Source organism: Rhinolophus hipposideros, assembly GCF_964194185.1.
Source record: "Rhinolophus hipposideros genome assembly, chromosome: 10".
In the NCBI taxonomy this organism is placed as follows: Eukaryota; Metazoa; Chordata; class Mammalia; order Chiroptera; family Rhinolophidae; genus Rhinolophus; species Rhinolophus hipposideros.
This window is the reverse complement of record NC_138056.1, coordinates 57,515,928-57,537,738: the sequence shown is the minus strand read 5'-3', so window position 1 is coordinate 57,537,738 and position 21,811 is coordinate 57,515,928. Positions and strand designations below refer to the sequence as shown.

The 21,811-nt window shown below is 42.3% G+C and overlaps 1 protein-coding gene across 10 annotated transcripts in view; it reads left to right on the top strand.

Moving 5' to 3' along the window:
• The first annotated feature begins 2,230 nt into the window (after window positions 1-2,230).
• Window positions 2,231-21,811, top strand: part of SYTL2 (synaptotagmin like 2) — a 104,072-nt gene continuing 84,491 nt past the window's right edge. For 7 of the 10 annotated variants that reach the window (XR_013994172.1, XM_081062499.1, XM_081062522.1 and 4 more), the window contains exon 1: window positions 2,231-2,427. The gene's annotated coding sequence lies outside the window, so the exon portion shown is untranslated. The remainder of the gene's footprint in view (window positions 2,428-21,811) is intronic. The other 3 variants (XM_081062501.1, XM_081062520.1, XM_081062503.1) reach the window with 1 other exon arrangement.

Sequence of the window (21,811 nt, the reverse complement as noted above, 5' to 3'; positions counted from 1 at the left end):
TCCCTTTCACAAAAGTATAAGTAAGACCTCTCTTTTAACCCTTATCATACTATTAGCTAACGTTTATTGAGATTTTACCTTGGGCCAGGCAATGTGCTATATGTATTACAGCATCTCCCTTACATGGAGTGGTAATATTACTATTTCTATTTTATAGAAGAGGGACAGAGGCTTAAAGAGGTTACATGACTTGTCCAAAGTCACCCAGCTAGTTTACTGGTGGGTGGGAAATGCACCCAAGTCTGTACATTTAACCGCTGCACTGCACTAGCCCTCATCACTTGTCTTTCTCTATCAACAGAGAATTCTGTGAAATTCAAGTGTCACTTACATGCAAACCATTTTGAAGAGTGCCAATCTACTATAGGTTAAGAGGAACAAGCCACTGCTGACTTGATATGATCATGCTAAGATTTATCCAGTACTCGCTGTGCACAAGGCACTCTGCTAAACACAGGCACTTTCTCGTTTTAACTTTCACAGCAGCCTTAGTGAGAGGAACATTATCATCATTGCTTCAACAAATGAGCAAACTGCGGCACAGAGAAGTTAAGTAACTGGCCTAAAGACCTGTTAGAAAGTGGTGGGGCCAGTAGTTGAACCTTGGCCATTTGACATCACATCTCCAGCTTTTAACCTCGGAGCCATACAAGTTTTTTGGACTCGTTGAGGGTTCCCACCTGCCTGCCACAGAGCCTTGGACCCGCCCCCTAGTTGGTAGGAGGAGTTGCTGTTCGTTTCCTGGGGAGGAGTGACACTGGGAGCAGCAGGCATTGAACTCTTTCAAAGCCAGGTACCAGGTGACTCAAGGCACCCACAGGTGAGCAAGACCCAGTGCCTGCCCTCCAGGCTGGAGGAGATAACCAACACTGAAAGCGCGGTACCAAAGCAAATGAGGTCATGCCACTCCTCTGCTTGAAATCATTCAGCAGCAGCCATCACTAACAGGATACAGCCGCTTCCCTCAGCAAGGCAACGCGGCTACTCTTCCTGTATGTATCGGTCTACCTATCTCCCTAGCTTCACCCTGAGCAACAGTCACGACCTATGACAAGCATCTCTATGTCTTGCCTGCCTCCCTGCACCCACTCGTCTCTCCAGTTTCCATCTGACCTAAGTTATAGCCCCCCTTCAAGACTTATCTTGCTCACACCTTGTTAAGCTTTTATTGCCCTTCTCTCCCAGAGTGGGACTCTATATATAATACTTTGTACGCCTAGTATGGCAGTTATTACTGTAAACTGAAATTATTTACAAATTTGTCTCTTCAAAGGCAGGGTGAATGGTTTAATCTTCTTTTGCATACCTGTGCATACCTTACACAGGGACGCGGTAGACTCAGAATTGGGTGCAAGCCAGAACACGCACATGAATGGTGCAAGGATTAGGTCAGGTTAGCAGTCTTGTACCCAGCACTGAATGAGGCCCTTGGAGACCCACATTTGTAAACTTGGGAGAAGGAAGGTCTTTGGAAGAACCGGAGGCAGACGTGGGCCACCCTCAGCTGGATGGAAAACACTAATTGGGGAGATGATGGAGAAGGAGAAGGCTTTAAGGTTTACCAATTTCGAAAGTTTGCCTGGGCTAGCCCCATCATCAGTAACTGTTTATGATTGGCTATATACAATATTGTATTTATAGGAGTGCCTGCTTCCCCACCAGCCAGCACCTTCCAGCATTGCACCAGTCCTCCCTGCACAGCCAATGGGTGGCTCAGGCCGTACACCTCACCATTTATGAGGTGTTACTATAGTACTTTAAAGCACCACTTCATTTAATCGCCTCAACACCCTGTGAGGTCTTTTTTTTTTTTTTTTTTTTTTTTTATTTTACTCGTGAGGCAACGGATGCCCGGAGCGGTTAAAGCAGCCGGCTCACGAGGATCCACACCACTCCGCGCCCCTTTCCCTGCTGGGGGCTGATCCCAGAATGGGTGGAGGGGCTCCTCGTGCGCCACGCTCTCGGGCTCCAAGGTTCCCTAACGCACAGGGCACAACCTAACCGCGCGGCAGTCTTGATCTGCTCAGTAAAAAAGTTGTTTCGGGGCAAAGTATGCTTGAGAAGGCCAGTGATGAACAGTGATGGCCAAGGAGGAAACAGAAAACGGCGGGGGCGGGGAGGGGTGGGCGAAGGGCAGGGCGGGGGGCTGGCGCCGCGGGCGGGGCGGGGCGGGGCGGGGCGGGGGGGGGCGGGGCGGGGCGGGGGGGGCGGGGCGGGGGGGGCGGGGCGCGGGCGCGAGGCCATTGGCCCGCGCGCTCTGGGGCAGCCCCTGCGCTGCTGTCACCACCCGCACTGCACCGCCCTGCACTGACAGCTGCGGGGCGACACCTGGGCTGTTCCGCGAGCGAGCCGGGCAGAGCCGTCAGCGCCCCGCCGGGGGAGAGGAGGCTCGCGGCGCCCCGTCCCGACCGCGCCCGGAGTTGCAAGGTTTGTACCCTCCGGCTTGGGTCTGCGGGCAAGAGATCGAGGGAGGCGGCGAGACGCGCTCCCTGCCCGCCCGGCTGCGCCTGGAAGCAGCACTCCCGGGTTCTAGTGGCGACTTCTTTGCCCACTCGCTGTGTTACCTCGGGCAATCTTCTTCCCTCTCTGAGTCTCTGTTTCCTCCTCTGTTAAACGAGGGAGTTGGTGTTGACAGGATGCTTTGTAGTCTTCTGAGTTCCCCAACGTGAACTGCGTGTTGGCACCCGGCGAGCTCCCTTCCTCAGTTTCCCACCTACTTAAGAGGCAGCTGGCGGCGCTGCCCGGAGGGTCGGGTCTCCAGGAAGCAGAGCTGCCTGGGTCGGCGGGGGTTCTGCTGGGCTGTCCTGTTTCCTGGGGCTTTTTAGAACTGACCCTGGGCTTCGGGCTGGCTGCTGGCTGGACCTGGCTGCAGACTTCCTGCCCCAGATTGCTGAGGGGAAGTCAGGCAGAGTGTTAGTAGGACCTGTCTATACAGGTGGGGTGTTGGGAAGGGGGATTTGGGGGCTGACGACTTGTACTTGAACATCAGCCGATTTGTCTTGGAATTCTCTTCCTACACTCAGACCTTGTCCCGCTTTGAGTTATAAATCACAGGAATGGGATTTGTCATCTTTTAAAGTGAAAAACCACCACTTCAGCGGCTAAGTCAGAGGGCTCCATCAGCATGGAGGAAGTGGGCCTCTCTGAACCCATCCTGCCTCCTCCCTTTTCCCGTTTCTCCCTCCTCCCTTTATAAATCCCCTTTGACTTTGAGGGGCTCCACTTCCTGTCTTAATGAAAAGTCCTTATTTTTATTTAGTGCTAGTTTGTGACCGGCAGCTTCCAGAGCTTTGGGCTCTGGGTTGAGATGGAAGCCTAGATAAGAACAGACTGTGAATCAGCCTCCTGACCCACACAGACTAGCAGGGATGTGCAGAGGAAGTCCAGTGGGGCTTCAGACAGACAGACAAACACTGAAAAGTAGGATTCAAACTAGTGTTCAGTTTCCTGTCACCTTCTGGGCAGCTATTCCCAGAAGGGCAGCTACGGAACGGTGGCTTCAGCTGTCAGTTGGATGGAGCAGCCAAACAGTGGAAGATGGCTGAAAGCAACTGGGGACTTTGATGGGTTTCTGTGGAAGGTCTCCAGCAGTCCCCCGCCCCTGCCCATCCACCCACCCACCACTTCCCTCCTCCCTGCAGTTCTTCCTTAGTGTGGTATCCAGGTGAAATCAGATTCCAGGATCCATCAAGAGGGGTCAAAAAGGGGGCAGGACAGTAGCAATACTGACTGTCTTTTATTGGGCACTTGTGGGCCAGGCACTCTGTATATATGTCCTTAATTCTCACCAAGCCACGTGAGGAATGGTATACTATTAATTATCCCATTTTACAAATGAGAAAGTGAGGCTCAGAAAGAGCCCATCCTTTAGTCACATAGCTAGTAAGTGGCATAGCTGGGATTCAAATCCAGTCTCTCTGATTCTGAGACCTGTGATCTTTCCACTTTTTTTGGTGTTCCTGGTATAAGGGAAAGCTGGAGTAGTAACAGCAGAAATGACTGCTGAGTTCTCACTAGGTGCTAGACACTGTTCAGAGTGTTCAGAGGTGTTATGTCATTTATGGTGGAGAAGTTTCTGTGGCTCTGGTGGCCATCAGTGACCGCCTTGGCCTCTCACAAGCAGCAGTCCTGCGCTAGGACGTCTGCCTGATCCTTCCCAGCTGCTAGTGAGTGGGTGGGGCAGGGGCCCTGTTTGCTTTATCCTAGAGGTGGTTTGAGGTCTAATGAAAGATTGATTGTCCACATCTGATCCGTTAGCCCTAACCGTTGGCTTGTGAATGATCCCACTGTCCCCTAAGAGGGCTTTCTCAGGCTTAGCTCAATAAACATTTGTGGAATGAATGAATTAGCACCTTGTGCAGAGTGGTCTGCTGTCCTGCAAAAATGTGAGGCCGCCCATGAGCAAACTGGGCCCCACCATCCAGGCCAGGCAGTTCTCCTTCTCAGGCAAGGGAGGCTGGGTGAACTGTGCCCCTGTGGCTTCCAGATTTCCCTGGTAACATGTTTGCTGCCACCTGTTTGCAAAGAATTTTTAAAGATATAAAAAAAACTAACAGGAAAACTGCCTTAATTAATGAGGTTGCTGCTCTCTCACAAAGAGGGAGAAATCAGATGGTACTATTTGCCTTCGGGCTTCCCAAAGTTTTCCATAGAAGAGTTTCTGAGACGAATGACTGACAAATGCTGGCTGAGAGTATATAATTCAGATTGGCCCCAGCAAGCCTGAAAATTGACGTAAGGATTTATGGAATTTTTTATTTGATTTCATACATCGAATTTGTGTGTGTGTGTGTTCCTTTTCCCACTTTTCAGAAAGAAGACTGTGTTTTAAAAATAAAAATAATATTTGTCCTTCTGCCAAATTTATTGAGATATAATTGACACTTAACATTGTATAAGACTAAGGTGTACACTGATGATTTGATACATGCGTATAGCAGTACTATTCTTTTTTGTAGTGAGAATAAATTTTACTTTCTTAGCAACTTGTAAGTGTATAATACAGTGTTAACTATAGTCACTGTACTGTATATTAGATCCTCAGAATTTATTCATCTTATAACAGGTTGTACCCTTTGACAAACGTTGCCCCATTTCCCCTACTCCCCAGCCTCTGGCAACCACCATTCTACTTTCTGTTTCTATGAGTTCAGCTTTCATTAGATTCCACATATATGTGAGATCATTGTTGTTTGTTTTCTTATGACCAAAGCTATACATATTCATTGTAAAATAGATACAGATTAATATTAATAGTAAACTATGAATAATCAGTGCATTCACACTTGAGATGTGGCCTCCCAAATCTTTTTCTCTGCATCTATATGAGTAAGTTTTTTAAAAAATGAATCAATGAATACAGCCCTTACTTTTGATTGAATTATTGTCAGAACTAAGAGCCATCTCAGATTGTTTTTGAAAGAATGTAGAAAGTTATGAATAATTACAAACATCATAAAAGTCAATCCTGTTTGTGAACCCCAAAGTTCACCCCCCGTAATTCACCTGTCATTTAGTTTCTAGCAGAGACAAGCACCTGCTGTGGGGCTGCTGCTGAAGTTGCAGGGTCAAGTTGTGCTCCTTTTGAAGTGACTCAAGTGTCTTAAATGCTTCAATTGCAGCAGAAAAGGTAGCTCCTTGGTGGTGTTATATGGAAAATTTGAGCAGAAAAATCCTAAAGCTAAATTGCATAGTAAGGTGGAGAGAGCCTTAGATAAGGTCAGGGCTACAGCGTTGCATTTTATTACCTGTGTGACTTTGGGCAAGACAGGTAGCTTTCCTGAACAGATTTTCTCTTCCATAAATTGGGGATAATGACATAGGTGTTTCTGCCTTCCCCTACCAGACACTATGAGGACCAAGTGTCAGTGTTATTGTTACTTGCATTGCATGCAAATATGTCTGCTGTGTTCTTTTAAAAAGGTTAGATGTAGGAAGATTAAAAGCAATGTCGGTTTTTGTAAAATGCTGGCATCTAACTCTTGGACTTAACATTAGTAGGACTTAATTATGATGAAAATATTCTTAAGGTTTCTTCAAAGAATATAGAATTATTTGATGGCTAGTATCTCATTGACCTTCATCACTATCCTGAACAGAAGAAAAGGACAAAAAAAAAAAAAAGATCCCATTTCACAGAATAAAAGCAGTCTTGCCATTCAAGGGAACTCTGCATTGCACAGGGAGTCCCAGAGCTCCTGAGGGCTGTCTCTTATTGCCTTAAGAGAGCAGCTAGAAAGGGGGTGTACCGGTGCGCGCATGGCTGAGTCCCCGTGCCCACTGACTGCTGCAAGGGCTACCCACAGTCCTAGCGCCTGGCAGCTGGGGGAGAGGAATAGGCCCTGAATTGGGAGACAGGTGGCTCAGCTTCTACTCCTGCCTCAGAGACAAGCTGTGCAACCTGGAGTTAGACATATCCTCTCCCTGAGCCTTGGTTTCTTTATCTATAAAGTGAGGGAGTTGGACCAGATGAGATGCCTTCCAATCTTAAAAATCTATGATTCTGGGTTATTTTCCATTCACATATGCTCAAATAGAAGTTTGGTAGAAAATTACTACATCCAGATGAATCAGGTGTCAGAAAATGTTCCTACTTCATGTTGCTTCCAGCTCTGGGTGCCCCTTCATGATTTTCTAATCTAGAACCTCCTTCGATTTTTGGGAGGAGAGAACTGCTTTCAGGCAACTTTTGGGGAGGTAGGTTGACAAAAGTATAGTGAAAGCAGATTATTTACGGTAATAAAGCCATGTACTAAGTACTCACCTTTTAAATATGGCATTTTTCCTTAGTGCCCACTGGGGACTTGTTCCTGTGCTAGGACTTGCAGAATGCTGGAGAAGTACACCCTCGAGTGGCTCAGAACTCTAGGAGAGGGAGAGAGGGAGAGAGGGAGAGAGAGAGAGAGGGAGGGAGGGAGACAGGAGAAGAGAGTACAGTTGTGGTTGGAATGCCATGGAGATGAAAAGACCAATTTGGGAGAAGATTGATCCCCCCAAGGGCTTGGACTACTTGGTTTAATACTTCACATTGCCTGATACTCAATGGAAACTTTGTAAAGTATCTTTAATGAACGAATGAATGAATCACTCTTCTGACTGAAGTTGCTGAGCTATGTTGCAATGACCCTCGTGTGATTGCAGTGATACCTTTACATATATGCAAAGTACCTAAACCTACAAAAACGCTTTCGTGTGCATTATCCCTTGTAATGATGACAGAGATAAGAGAAGGCCAAAATAAAAGCATTTCCTAATGTCATATTTTCTAGACATTGTGCAGTTACTAGTAGAAATAGATTTGGCTTATTATTCCTTGATGATTCTTCTTTCCATAAAATATATCAAGAAATATTTCAGAGGGGCAGTAAAAATTGCACAAGTCTGCATTCAGAGTTAGAGGGAGAAAGAAACACATTGCTTAACTTCTGGGTAGAATAAACATTTCTTTTTCTTTTTTTTAAAGCAATAGGATATCAATTTTATTAAAACTTGTACACATAAACACACACAATATGTTGTGAGTGCAAACTGGTACATTCACACTGAGGGCAATAAAAAATGTGCATCCTATATCAAGAAATTCCTTTTTTTTTCCCTTTTAGGATACTCTTTTTATTTTTCAATTTTAGTTGACATTCAGTAGTATTTTGTATTAGTTTCAGGTGTGCAGCATAGTGGCTAGACATTCTTGTAATTTATGAAGTGATTCCCTGATAAGTCTACTATTCACCTGGCACTATTCATAGTTATTACAATATTATTGACTATATTCCCTATGCTGTACTTTACATTCCTGTGACTATTTTGTTAACTACCAATTTGTAATATTTTTTTTATGATGGCTTAGGTTCATTTTATTGGTTTTCCACTTTGTATTTCTTAATCACTTCATCTTTTCACATAGCCCTCCAACTTCCTCCCATATGATAACCATCAGTTTGTTCTGAGTCTGTTTCTGATTTTTTGTTTGTTTTGTTCTTTAGATTCCACATATACGTGAGATCATATGGTATTTGTCTCTGTCTGACTTATTTCACTTAGCATACTCCCCTGGAGGTCCATCCCTGTTGTCGCAAATTGTTAAGATTTCATTCTATTTTATGGCTGAGTAATATTCCACTGCAGATAGGTATCACTTCTTCTTTATCCAGTCGTCTATTGATGGGCACGTGAGTTGCTTCCATATCTTGGCTATCGTGAATAGTGCTGCAGTGAACACAAGGGTGCATATATCTTTTTGAATTAGTGATTTAGATTTCTTTGGATAAATACCCAGAAGTGGAATTGCTGGGTCATAAGGTAGTTCTATTTTTAATTTATTGAGTAATCTCCATGCTGTTTTCCATAGTGGCAGCACCAATCTGCAATCTCACAAAGAGTGTACAAGGGTTCCCTTTTCTCCACATCCTCGCCAACATTTGTTTGTTGAATCATTGTGGATGGCCATCCTAACAGGTATGAATGAGGTGATGTCTCATTGTGGTTTTAATTTGCCTTTCTCTGATGATTAGTGACGTTGAGCATCTTTTCATGTCGATTGGCCATCTGTATGTCCTTTTTGGAGAAATGTCTATTTAGGTCCTCTGCCCATTTTTCAGTTGGATAGTTTGATTGTTTAGTGTTGAGCTATATGAGTTTTTATAAATTTTGAATGTACTCCTTATTAGAATCAGATGTATCATTGGCAGATATCTTCTCCAATTCGGTAGGCTGTCTTTTCATTTTGTTGATGATTTCCTTTGCTGTGAAAAACCTTTTTTGTCTGATGTAGTCTTCTTTGTTTATTTTTTCTTCTGTTTCCCTTGTCTGAGTAGATACATCAGAAAAAAATATTACTAAGGGCAATGTCAGAGAGTTTACTGCTTATGTCTTCTTCTGAGAGTTTTATGGTTTTGGGTCTTGTAGTTAAGTCTTTAATCCATTTTGAGTTTTTTCTTGAATACAGAGTAAGAAGATGGCCCACTTTCATTTTTTTTGCATGTGTCTGTTTAGTTTTCCCAGTACCATTTATTTATTTATTTAAAATTTTTATCAAGGAACAGTGTGTTTTTCCAGGACCCATCAGCTCCAAGTCAAGTTGTTTTCAATCTAGTTGTGGAGCGTGCACCTCACTGGCCCTTGTGGGAATCAAACCAGTGGCCCTGGTGTTATGAGCACTGCACTCTAACCAACTGAGCCAACCAGCTGCCCTGCGACCACCACTGTATATTCTAGCCTTCTTTGTCATAAATTAAATGACCATATAAGAATGGGTTTATTTCTAGGCTCTCTATTCTGTTTCATTGATCTATGTATGTGTCTGTTTTTATGCCAGTACCATGCTGTTTTGATTACTAGGTATGGCCTTGTAGTATAGTTTGATATCAGGTAGTACCTACCGTGTTTCCCCGAAAATAAGACCTAGATGGACTATCATCTCTAATGCATCTTTTGGAGCAAAAATTAATATAAGACCCAGACGGGGTCTTATGTAATACAATATAAGGCCAGGTTTTATATTAATTTTTGCTCCAAAAGATGCATTAGAGCTGATGGTCCGCCTAGGTCTTATTTTCTGGGAAACACTGTAAGATACCTCCAACTTTGTTCTTTCTCAAGATTGCTATGGCTATTTGGGGTCTTTTATGGTTTCATGTACATTTTAGGATTATTTGTTCTAGTTCTGTGAAAAATGCCATTGGTATTTTGATAAGGATTGCATTGAATCTGTAGATTGCTTTGGGTAGTACAGACATTTTAATGATCTAATTCTTCCTATCCATGAGCATGGTACATGCTTCCATTTATTTGTATCTTCTTCAGTTTGTTTCTTCAATGTCTTTTATTTCTGAGTACAGGTCTTTCACTTCCTTGGTTAAATTTATTCCTAAGTATTTATATTTATATTTATTTATTTGAGATTTAATTGGGGAAGGGGAGCAGGAGTTTATTGGGGAACAGTGTGTACTTCCAGGACTTTTTCCAAGTCAAGTTGTTGTTCTTTCAATCTTAGTTGTGGAGGGCACAGCTCAGCTCCAGGTCCAGTTGCCATTGTTAGTAGCGGAGCTACCACCATCCTTTGCAGGAGTTGACCTGGCAACCTTGTGGTTGAGAGGATGTGCCCCAACTGACTGAGCCATCCGGAAGCTCAGTGGCAGCTCAGCTCAAGGTGCCCTGTTCAATCTTAGTTGCATGGAGCGCAGCCCACCATCCCTTGCAGGAGTTGAAGAATCTAACCAGCAGTCTTGTGGTTGAGAGCCCACTGGCCCATGTGGGAATCGAACCAGCAGCCTTTGGCATTAAGAGCATGGAGCTCCAACCACCTGAGCCACTGGGTTGGCCCCGTATTTTTATTTTTTTGATGCCGTTGTAAATGGGATTGTTTTCTTAATTTCTCTTTCTGATAGTTTGTTATTGGTATATAAAAATGCAACCAATTTCTGAATATTAATTTGGTATCTTACTAGTTTACTGAATTCATTGATCAGTATCAATAGATTTTTTGGTGGACTCTTTCAGGTTGTCTATATATAGTATCATGTCATTTACACATAATGACAGTTTTACTTCTTCCTTTCCAGTTTGAGTGCCTTTTATTTCTTTTTCTTGTCAGATTGCTGTGGCCAGGACTTCCAATACTATGTTGAATAAAAGTGGTGAAAGTGGACTTCCTTGTCTTGTTCCTGATCTTAAGGAGAATGCTTTTAACTTCTCCCCATTGAGTATGACATTAGCTGTGGGTTTGTCATATATGGCCTTTATTCTGTTGAGATATGTTCCCTCTATTTTCACTTTGCTGAGAGTTTATCATAAATGGATGATGGATTTTGTCAAATGCTCTTTCTGCACCTGTTGATATGCTCATATGATTTTTATCTTTCATTTTTGTATGTGATGTATTATATCAACTGATTTGCAGATATTGAACCAATCTTGCATCCTAGGAATAAATCACACTTGATCATGGTGTATGGTCTTTCTAATGTATTGCTGAATTTGGTTTGCTAATATTTTGTTGAGGATTTTTACATTTATATTCGTCAGGGACATTGGCTTGTAGTTTTCATTTTTGTAATGTCTTTGTCTGGTTTTGGAATCAGGGTAATTATGGCATCATAGAATGAACTTGGGAGCCTTCCCTTCTCTTGAATTTTTGGAGTAGTTTGAGAAGAATAGGTCTTAATTCATTTTGAAATGTTTGGTAAAATTCACCTGTGAAGCCATCTCGTCAAGTGCTTTTGTTTGTTGGGAGCTTGCTGATTACTGATTCGATATCATTAATAGTAATTGGTTGGTACAGATATTCTATTTCTTCTTGATTCAGCCTTGGAAGATAGTTTGCTTCTAGGAATTTATCCATTTCTTTCAGATTGTCTAATATATTGGCATATAATTGCTCATGGTATTTGCTTAAAATTTTTTTGTATTTTTGTGGTGTCTGTTGTCACTTCTCTTTCATTTCTGATTTTATTTGTTTGGGTCCTCTCTCTTTTGTTATTGATGAGTCTGGTTAAAGGCTTATCAATTTTGCTTTTCTTCTCAAAGAACCAGCTCTTGGCTTCATTGATCTTTTGTATCATTTTTTAGACTCTGTTGTTTATTTCTGTTCTGATCTTTATTACTTCCTTCTCACTTTGGGCTTTGTTTACTGTTCTTTTTCTGGTTACTTTAAGTGTAAAGTTAGATTGTTTATTTGAGATTTTTCTTATTTCTTGAGGTAGGCCTGTATTGCTATGAATTTCTCTCTTAGGACTGCTTTCACTGTGTGTCATAGATTTTGAGTCACTGTGTTTTCATTTTAATTTGTCTCAAAGTATCTTTCGATTTCTTTCTAGATTTCATTGTTAATCCATCCATTGGGTAGTAGCATGTTATTTAGCCTCAATGTGCGTGTGTGTGTATGTGTGTTTTGTAATTGATTTCTAGTTTTATACCATTATAGTCAGAGAGGACACTTGATATGATTTTAAGCTTGTTGAATATATTGAGACTTTTTTTGTACCCTCCCATGTGGTCTATTTTGGAAAATGTTCCATGTGCACCTGAAAAGAATGTATACTCTGCTACTTTGGGTGGAATGCTCTAAAAATATCAATTAAATTCATCTGGTCTAGTGTGTCATTTAAGGCTGCTGTTTCTTTGTTGATGTTCCGTCTGGAAGACCTGTCCATTGGTGTCAATGGGATGTTAAATTCCTCTACTATGATTGTATTATTGTTGCTCTCTCCCTTTTTGTTGGTCAATATTTGCTTTACATATTTAGGTGCTCCTATATTGGGTGCATAGAGGTTTACTAGAGTTAAATCCAGTTGTTCGATTGAACCCTTTATCATTATTTAATGTCTTTCTTTGTCACTTATTACAGTCTTCATTTTAAAGTCTATTTTGTCTGATAGAAGTATTGTGACTGCAGCTTTTTTTCATTTCATTTGCATGAAATATCTTTTTCCATCCCTTTCAGTCTATGTGTATCTTTCAATCTGAGGTGTTTCTTGTAGACAGCGTATGTGTGGGTCTTGTTTTCTTATTCATTCAGCTACCTTATGTCTTTTGATTGGAGCATTTGATCTATTTAAAGTGACTATTGATAGGTACATAGTTATTGCCTTTTTATTATTCATATTTTGGATCTTTTCCCCCCAATTCTTTTTAAAGAAGTCCCTTTAACATTTCTTGTAATACTGGTGGTAATGAATTCCTTTAGCTCTTTCTTGTCTGGAAAGCTCTTTATCTCTCCTTCAATTGTAAATTAAATGATAGTCTCGCTGGGTAGATTAGTCTTGGTTGTAGGCCCTTGCTTTTCATTACTTTGGATATTTCATGCTATACAGTTCTGGCCTGCAAAGTTTCTGTTGAGAAATAAAAATATGGACCGCTTCACGAATGTGCGTGTCATCCTTGTGCAGAGGCCATGTAATTCTCTTTGTATTGTTCCAATTTTGGTATATGTTTAGCGAGCACAGACTTTTTTTTTTTTTTCTCTTGCAGAAGCATTGTTTTACTGTTAGTCTTGACGGAACTGACCCCATCAGGTTCTGATTAGACAGATGTGTTTAGTGCTCTCATTACTCATGGCCACAGGCTCCAGGGCTCTTCTGCCACTGGCTGAGTCAGTTGATTAAAACACAGGGCTGTGAGGCTGAGGGCATGGGCTGGATCTCAGCCAACCGCAGCCGCTTCTCAGTCAGATCAGGGCTTCAACCTCTCCTGTCCCCTGGGAGAATGACTGAACTGTGGCATGTTAGATTTTTTTATTTTATGGCAGATTCTTTACCACTGCTGATTTTAGACTAGTCATTTGCATTTTAGAAGTATGTGGTCTGAGTTTTCAGTGTAATTCTTTGATTCTTTTTGGAATGGATTCTAGGGTTCTTTCAGGTCTACCATGTTGGGACATGTTTGGGGTTCATCCCGAGACCCTTGCTGCGACTATCGCCCTGGCACACCATTTCCTCAGTGTGTCTGTAGAATGGGATTGATCGTACCTGCCTCACAAGGTTGTTCAGAGGATTAAATGAGGTGATATATTTAATGAAAACCAACGTAAACAGATTGGGATGCTGTTGCTGGATGGTTGGCCTAAGACTCATTCGTCAAGGACTCACCACCTCATACCTATCTGGTGCCATATTTGATTTAACTGCAGTTTCTATGTGACACATATTCAAAGTAACTTGTGAACAGTTGAAACCACAGATATTCAGTCTGCAAGTGCTATGGATCTACTTCAGTGATGGGACTTGGGGGTTATGTAAGAGTCATCTTACTCGTTATTTTAAAAGTATTTTATCTGATCTTTTGTTGCTAAAGTAACAGGTTGAATTATGTTTGGTAGCTTCACACTGCTTTTTCAACCCTGTGAGGCAAGTGAGACAGGATGATGATATCTGATATTCATTGAGCATTTACTATGTACCAGGCACTGTTCCATGCACTGTACCTACATCCATTTATTTAATCCTCACTAATCTATTGTTGACACTGTTTTTTGGTACTATTGTTTTCCCATTTCATGATGAGGAAATTAAGGCACAGACACGTTATTAGTTTGGTGCAAAAGTCATTGCAGTTTTTGCCATTATTTTTAACCTTTTAAACCGCAGTTACTTCTGCACCAACCCAATAAATAAGTTGCCCATGATAACGTAGTTGTGAGGAGCAGTCAGAAGCCAGAATGTCATGAAGTACAGTAGCTGGGGGAGGGGTTATGGTGGGAAGGTGTTTCTGACTTGTGTCCATGGGCAAGTGTGAGTCTGGAAGCCCATGTTTCCGATAGAGGCCACTTTGTGGTAGAATAAACTTGGCTTTGCAGTCAATGTTGAGTATAAACTTTGGATCCACTTACTAGTTGTGTGACTGAACAAGTTACTTAACCTCTCTGAGTCTCAGTTTCCTTTTCTGAAAAAATTTATATTTATAATCTCTCACCAAGTGGTTCCAAAGAATAAATAAGATAATGAATCTATTAAAGTGTTCACTATTGCCTTACACAGAATAGCTATTTAGTAAATGCCAATTTCCTTCCCTTCCTTCCTGCTCTCTCTCTTCCCTTATCTGTCCTTCCCTTTCTCTCTTCCTCTAGATTTCCTCTTGGCCCTGAAGTGTTCCTACAGTACAAGCTTTACCATTATCCAACTGCACTTTATTAAGTCATTTAATTTTACAGATGCTTCAGTTTCCATGAGTAGAAAATGGGGGTTGATGATATTTGCCTTACTATTTTATTGGGTTTTTCATCTAGCCATTAAATTGACAACCAGATTCTGGGGTTAAAAAAAGATCAAGAAGATGCCCATAATAAGGGCAACAATGTTCAAGTAATACTTACGAAACAGTTGTAAATGTTCTGGTAGAAATACCTACAGCTCATTGTGAGATTTCAGAGAGAGCAACTGCCTGGGAAAACTAGAAGGTAAGAGATGAAGGAAAGCCATGGCCCTGAAGGAGTTCGCTAGATTGAGAAGGGGGTGAGGTAGAGAGCAGAGATTGAGGGGCTTTCACAGTCAATGGCATGGAGGCGGAAGGGCAACAGGGAGAGACCACCAAGTTGGCACCTAAAGCAGGTAACTTATGATTGGAGTTGTTGCTCATGTGGTGGGTTGAAGCCCAGAGCTGAAACCAGGCTAAAAACATGCTCTTTACTTTGAATGCTGCAAGGAAGTGTCTCAATATTGTGAGTAAAATAACTGAATTTCTCTTTAGGACAGTAACACTGCCAAACGTATAGAAGATGGATTTGAGGTTGAAGGAAGGCACACTTGTTTGGACTTAGAGATAAAAACATCTTTTAAGGCTTTTTGTTAACAGGTACTTGTAGAGATGGCGCTGCTAGGTAAGACTTGTATAGGAAGGTACATGTGTGTTGGAAAATGGTAACTCCATATTCTAATTTATAGACTAGAGCACACTGGAGCCAAATTATTCCAAGAAGATAACTAGGACCTGCTTTGAAGCTAAGCATATTTGCCACTTTTCAGTAACAGACCCAGGTGTGCCTTTGGCAAAGTGATTGAGGCTTGAATCTAGACAGAATGTTTAAGGCCCTTTTCCTTATCTCCAGAATTGAGTTTAAGATTCTGGGAATAGTTGACACCCAGTGCGTGCTGAATTTCATTCGTGCTTTATAGATTTTTCTTGTGCACAGCATGCAATGCTGTGGTTAACAGCCTCTGAGTTTCCTGGGGGGGGAGGAGCAGGGAGGCTTGAGCCACAAAACTATCATTTAGGGGCAAATTGCAAGAAACCGGGAGGCCCTTTTCCCCAAGCAGTCAGAGTCAGACACAAGTCCACACTAGTGTTTTTGTGTTTCTAGGTCTCTGCTTATGTTTTCCTAAGTGTTGTCTGCTTTATCCAGACCAGAGGGAAAACCTGACATACCTGCAGTCCCTCGGGGAGAACTACTGGGGAGATCAGCCTTGGTTACTAGAGATGCCTGGATGTAGAGAGGATCGCCTGCATCCCCACCTGAACAGCGTGGTGGCCAGGAGCCAGAGACATGGTTCCACCTTTCAGATTCTGCTGGGGACAGATGTGACCCTACCGTGGAACTGAGCACAGGTGTTTGCTTGGTAGATGAGGAAGCAAGGACGCAGTGGGTGCACCCCGCTTTCCCCTTCTTTGGTAGCCTTTCCCCAAGATCCCTCTGTGAGCAGTCAGGAGCTGAAGTCAGTCTTGGGGCGACATGGGGTACACAGAGAGCAAGATGTGTGCTTTAAACTCATAGAGGAATCTCACCTTGGGCTTTTGGAATATGAAACTGTGGAACCTGACCTCTTTCGTGTGTCAAGCCTCAGGTCTTCCTCGCTGGGCTAGGATGAATGCTTTGGTAATCCGGGTTTGCTCTTTTTCCTTTGAGACCAAAAGCACCAAGACAGATGAGCTATGAGTGGGAATGATCGGGTCTATGAAGGTGTGTGTGTGTGTGTGTGTACGTGTACACGCACGCTTCCACTTTCTGTACCTACAATGAACAAATGTTTATGTTTAGCTTAATATATAAGTATGGTATGATTGGTTGTTCTTTGGTGGAATTTATTGCTCCTCTTTTAAAACTATTTTTGAATAGTGAACATTTGTTCATAAAAGGGGCAGCATGAGTTAGTGGGAAGCATATCAGATTTAGACATAAAAGTTCACTGAACAAATACTCAGTGAGTGCTTGCTGTGTTTATTATGTGCCAGAAATTGTTTTAGACTCAGAGTCCATACACGTCTATAATTACTACATGGTGTGATGTCAATAATCAGATACGAGCACAGAGGGGAGAGGTATCTGGTGATAGGGAAGAAGGATCACATGCCAAGGGGTTCCTGGAAGAGGTGACACTTGGGAGAAGACTTGAGGGATGAATAGGGATCACACAGTTAAGAAGGGCAGGAAGTAGTGTGGTGAGCACAGTTTCACGTTCAAGGCAAGACTGGAGGGAGCTGAGGCCAGAAAGGCTGGTGGCAGGCCGATCATGGAGAACTTTGGACAACTTATTCAGGAGACTGACTTTTTTCAGACCCAGCACTGTGAACATTGAGCAAGGTTTGCTCTCTGAGCCTCAGTTTCCTTATTAGTAAAATGGAGATGATAGTGATGGCCTGGCTTTATTTCATGGTATTGTAGTGAAGTAGTTCACACACTTTACTAGAAATGGGTGGCTCTACCACTTTCAAACCAGTGTCCAGTTGGAAGGGTGCTGACAGTTCTGCCCTTCGTTTGCTCCTTCGTTCTGCCGTTGTCCACCATTGCTGGTTCAGGAAGCAGCTGCTTCACACAATCATTATCGTCCTTTAGGGTTGTGAAGAGCACCCTTAGTTGTCCCAGAGCTTCTCCCCATCTCTGCCCGCTGAGGGAGAAGGTGTAGGCGGCTGCTCCTGGCAATGTGTCACCATTGTTTGGATACCATTTCTCTACAACCATGTCTTTTGAAGGGGGTTCCCTCTTTATACCACTTTCTCTACCCTCAGCCTCCCTTCCAGAACTTCATCTCACGTTTTTCCTCAGTGACATGAGGCCTTGGCTGACACACAGTTTTTGGGCCACCCTGTCTTTTATTGGCAAAGGTCACTGGTAGCATGCCAGTCACCAAATCTATTGGTTTTGTCTGCCCTGGCTGTGCCTGGACTCCTTGCAGCAACTGGCTGGGTTGATAACTCCCTCTTTCCTGAAATTCTTTCCCCAGATTTGTGACCCACCACTATTGTGTTTCTCCAACCTGAATGCTCTTTCTCTTTTCAGTTGACAAGTACAATGCCATTTGCTTTCTTTCCTGTGATTTTATTTCATTGCATTCTTTTTCTTGCTGAGTCCAATCACTCCCACTGCTACAGCTGAGTTTCTAAGCTGGGGACATTCCTATTTACAGTTCCAGTGACAGCCTTTCTCCTGAGCACTGGTTCTTCATCTCCATTAGAGTTCCAGACGTGCCCACTGAATTTTCTGCCATGTTTTTAGTTTTTACCTTTAACCTGGCTGCCCTTCCAGGCATTCCTGATTCCATGCACTAATCCCCCAGTTAACTCAGTTGAAGAACTTTGAGTATATTTGATTCGTTTGTCTCCCGAGGAGCATTGTTACTGATTCCTTCCCAGTGACATTTGTGTTTCATGTCTTCTGCCACTCTGGCTTTTTTTTTTTTTTTTTCCTTTTGGCATTTGTGAGGTCTACTGCAAAAGCCCTGGCCCTTTTGCTTGAAGTGTCTCCTTTCCTTCATTCATGCTAAAGTATCATGGTTAAAAAAGTAAACACACACACACACACACACACACACACACACACACACACACACTCCCCATCACCCAGTGCATAAAGGACAATCTCCTTATCCAAGATTTGAGACCTTCAATGATCTGATCCTAGCTTCTGTTTTAAATTCTCATCTTCCACTATCCCCTCTATGAATCCTGTCTTCCAATCAAACTGATTCCAATCAAATGATACTTTTATTCCCCTTGTTGAGCTCTTCCCAGCCCTGTCACTTACTCTCAAATCCTGTCTTTAAAACTGTAGCTCTGTGGTAATTGTTACCAAAACCTTCCTGGTTGATCACAGCAGGAAGTTTCCTTTCCCTTCTCTAACCGGTTTAGTGTTTGGCTTATACCTCTTTTATGGCCGTCATCACATACCACCTTGTGTTATTGCTCTTTATGTACTCATCTTATTTTCCCTATTGGTCTGAAAGTTCTAGAGGGCAGGGACTGAAAAATTTGTTATTTCCTTAATGCCCAGAGCCTAGCAGACTGACACAGTACAAATGTGCTGAATGAATGTTTTGAAGCACTGACTTACATTCACTATATTTTCTTTTTAAGGATTTCAATACACCAATTGGCTATAAGAATTTAGTGGTCAATGGGCAGTTATTAATTAGATATTTAGTTTTTTCTTCCATGTGTGCAGAAAAGATGTAACATAACAGGCCTGAGACCGCTTATCCTTAGAAAGGCCAGGTTGTCTTTGACTGGCATCTAGGAACTTGGACTTCAGAAAGATTCCCACCAGTCTAAATGGTAAGAGTACCTCACTGTACCTAAACAGTTTGTGCAGACCATGCAGTCTCTGCTGAGCACCTGCTTTCCTTCTGGGAGTTTGGAATTCAGGTACATGCTAGGCAGGGGGTGTCTACCTGACCAGTCCCCACTAAAAACCCTGGGCACCGAATCTGATATGAGCTTTCCTGGTTGGTAATATTTTCCATGTTGTCACAACTTGTTGCATGACCTGTGCGACTCTGCTGGGAGAGGACTCTGGGAAGCTCATGCATGGTTTTCCTCAGACTTTACCTCATCTCCTTTTGTTCTTTGCCGATTTTGCTTTTATCCTGTCACTAAAATCAGCTGGTGACTATGACCGTATGCTGTCCTTTGAGTCCTTCTAGTGAACCATTAAAACCTGGGGCTGGTTTGGGATCCCTTTTAACACTCCTTGAAATGCCACAAATGTGGAGCCAATTCTTTTTTTTTGAGTCAAGTTTTCAGAGATATGAAGGGCTCCAAGAGGCTATTGGTCCTTACATAAGAGACGAGCCCGGTTCTTCAGGTTGGATGTATACAGGCATGTAAGTGTATAGGGGCTCTGCAGGGCGAAGCTGAAGCCTTCCTGACTGTCCACTTACAGATTTCAGGTGACAAAGGCTATTGGAGAAGGTTTGGTGGAATTGTTGAATTTTTCCTAACATCTCAAGTACTGTCAGAGTCCTAAACATATTAGTTATCAGGACTAGGCTTTTAGAAAAATTAGGGGCAGTATTTGCCTGGGATCCATTCTCATTATTCCTCTAAATCAGGGGTTGAGTTCCTTGGGACATTTTTTCCTGCCTGAAAATAAGGGGGGAGGGGCAGGGCATCCATCCTGTTGAGTTTCTATTGTGTCAAACATCAGCTAGGTCTAAACATGAATCATTTCCTTTAATCCTCCCAAAGATCCTCAAAGGTAGGAATCTTAAGCCATAAAATATAGATAAGGAAAATGGAACTTAGGGACGTTAAATAGGTGTTTGCCCAGAGTCACACAGCAATGAAGTGGTAGCCATGGAACTCAAGCCCAGGCAGGTCTCACTCCCAAGTCAGTGTTCTTTTGTTTTGTTTTTTCCCCACTGTGCTGCCTGAACACAATGGAGTGACTTCATAAAATCATGATCATCATACCAGCTCTTTCACAAGTGGCTAAGTCTTCCCTGGGCCTCAGTAAATGTTAAGTTCTGAGAGGGTTTAGCTTCTGATGCCTAGCTGGAAGTTTTAGAGGAGATGGTAGCTTCTGTGGTACTCTGTGCTGTGCAGTACCTTTCCTGGGTCCTGGGGGCCTCCCCACACGGCAGCCTTCCTAGTTCTATTCACATTGCCCAGCAGTGTGCTATGGTCCCTGGGGTGTATGTGGGTGGGGAGTGGAGGCAGGACAGGCGGCTCTGTCACTTTGTCAATTTCTAAGCAAGTTTGCCTGAAGTCTTCCACCCTGACCGATTTTGGATAAATACATATCTGGAAACAATCTGCTTTATTTAATCTGAAAGTAAATGAAGAACTTATTTTTAGAATTATAGGGAGAAAAATGAAAATGAACAATTTGGGTACCCTTTTCTATTCTTGTCAGTTTCACCCTGGGAAAAGTTTTTATATTAACATTTCTTTTAGCTGACTCGACACTTAAGTAAGGAAACAAGGCCTTGCGCTCCAGCAGGTACAGTGGGAAGTACTGACCATGAGCGAATAAATGCAACACCTGGTACAGTGCCCAGAACAGACGAGGTACACAATTAATATTTGTTGAATGAACGCAAGTGGGAATAAGTATCTTACTTACCTCTTTTGCTGCCCAAAGGACAGAATAACTTGGGCCGTAGTTCCCAATAGTGTGCTCTGGCTGAGGAAGGGAAAATTCTCTTTTTTTTTTAGATCAGATGTTGAGATGGTCAGGCCATTATCATTTCAGAGAATGACATGCAAGTGGTTTCTCCGTGGTCGGATGGGATTTTATTGGGGATTCTGGAATAGATTTAGTGGTCGTGATAGTAATAGTAACAGCTAATACTTATGTAGTATTTGCTATGCTAGGCTAAGTGCTTTACGCATACAAACTCGTCTAATCCTCATGCCACACTTTTAGGCAGATAGTTTATCAATGAGGAAGCTGATAAACAGAGAGACTAAGTCACTTGCTCAAGGTAATTGCCAGGTGGTAATTCTGAAACATAAATGTGTGTACCAAAGAGCAACCATTTAACTCTCCCTTTGGTGATATTATAAGAGAATAAGAACCTAGGCATTCTCCCTAATTTTTTTATTGTGGTGAAATACATAAAATTTATCATCTTAACTTTTTCTATGTGTACAGTGATATCAAACACATTTACAATTTTGTGCAACCATCACCACCGTCCAGCTTCATAACTCTTTTCATCTTGTAAAACTGAAACTCTATATCCATTAAATAGTAATTCCCCATTCTAACCTACCCGTAGCTCCTGGCAAGCACCATTCTATTTTCTGTCTTTATGATTTGATTACTCTAAATACCTCATATAAGTGGAATTAGACAGTATTTCTTTTTTTGTTACTGGTTTATTTCACTTAGCATAATATTCACAAGTTTCATCTATGTTGTAGCATATGTCAAAATTTATCTTCTTTTTAAGGCTCACTAATATACCATTGTATGTGTATACTACATTTTGTTTATCCATTTGTCCATCAGTGGACACCTGGGTTTCTTCCATGGTTTAGCTATTGTGAATATGCAGCTATGAACATGGCTGTGTAAATACTGTATCTCTGAGATCTTGCTTTCAATTCTTTTGGGCATACACCCAGAAGTTGAATAGCTGTATCATATGGTAAATCTATTTTTAAT